Source organism: Seriola lalandi, unplaced genomic scaffold (assembly GCF_002814215.2).
Source record: "Seriola lalandi dorsalis isolate HSWRI2012SDOR001 ecotype SW California unplaced genomic scaffold, Sedor1 jcf7180002054779, whole genome shotgun sequence".
In the NCBI taxonomy this organism is placed as follows: Eukaryota; Metazoa; Chordata; class Actinopteri; order Carangiformes; family Carangidae; genus Seriola; species Seriola lalandi.
The window spans coordinates 49,919-51,042 of NW_019525332.1; positions in this window are offsets into that span (position 1 = coordinate 49,919).

Sequence of the window (1,124 nt, forward strand, 5' to 3'; positions counted from 1 at the left end):
GGCTTTTTTATGCCTAATTATATTACTTTGTCTCATTCCTTGGCATACTATAGCGATTTTATGACCTTTTTTTGCCTTAATATATTATGATTTATTTTTGACATTTTATGCCATACTATACTATGACGTTTTTTGTAATTATTCTGCCATACTATACTAAGATCTTTTTTGGCGTTTTTATGGCTAATTACATAATTTCGTCTCATGCCGTTACATACTGTGACTTTTTTATGACGTTTTATGCCTTAATATGTTTTGATGTATTTTTGAAATTTTATGCCTAATTATATTATTTCGGATCATGTCTGACCATACTATAACGTTTTTATGACATTTTATGCCATACTATACTATGTCGTTTTTTGGGCATTTTTATGGCTAATTATATTATTTCGTCTCATGCCTGACCATACTATAACGTTTTCATGAACTTTCATGCCTTAATATACTATGATGTATTTTTGACATTTCATGCAATTCTATACTATGACGTTTTTTGTAATTATTCTGCCATACTATACTAAGATCTTTTTGGGCGTTTTTTGGCTAATTATATTATTTTGTCTCTTGTTTCTATTAGCTAGAGATTTATGTCAACATATAGAAGTTTTCCAATTTCTAACAGGTTCCACATTTTAATTTTTATCTACATAGGCTGTGCACATGTATGATTTTACTTCATATGTACTGTATATATATATGGAAATTCAATACACGTACATGAATTACATGTGAGTCTGACAAGCCTTTATATGGATTCCAGACAAACAATGAGAAACATGACAGTGAATAAAAGACACAAAGCAATAAAGATCCCTCGAGGCAGCAGCAGTACACTGAACAATCCTTTTCTTTATTCATTTTTTTGTTATCATTTCAATATGTCTGTCAGGGTTTGTTTTTTTTAAGTTTTTATTTTAAATTAAAATTTTGACACACTTATAAAAGACAGCATCTGCATAGAGTTGTCATCTTAAAGATCCATGAAGAGAGAGAGAGGGGGGAGGAGTAGAGAGAGAGCAAGAGAGTGGAAGAGGGCTGGGCTGTAGGGGGGAGAGGGGGAGGAAAATGGGTAAAGGGGGGGGAATACTGGCACGTCACATGAACTAAACAGAACAGCCAAC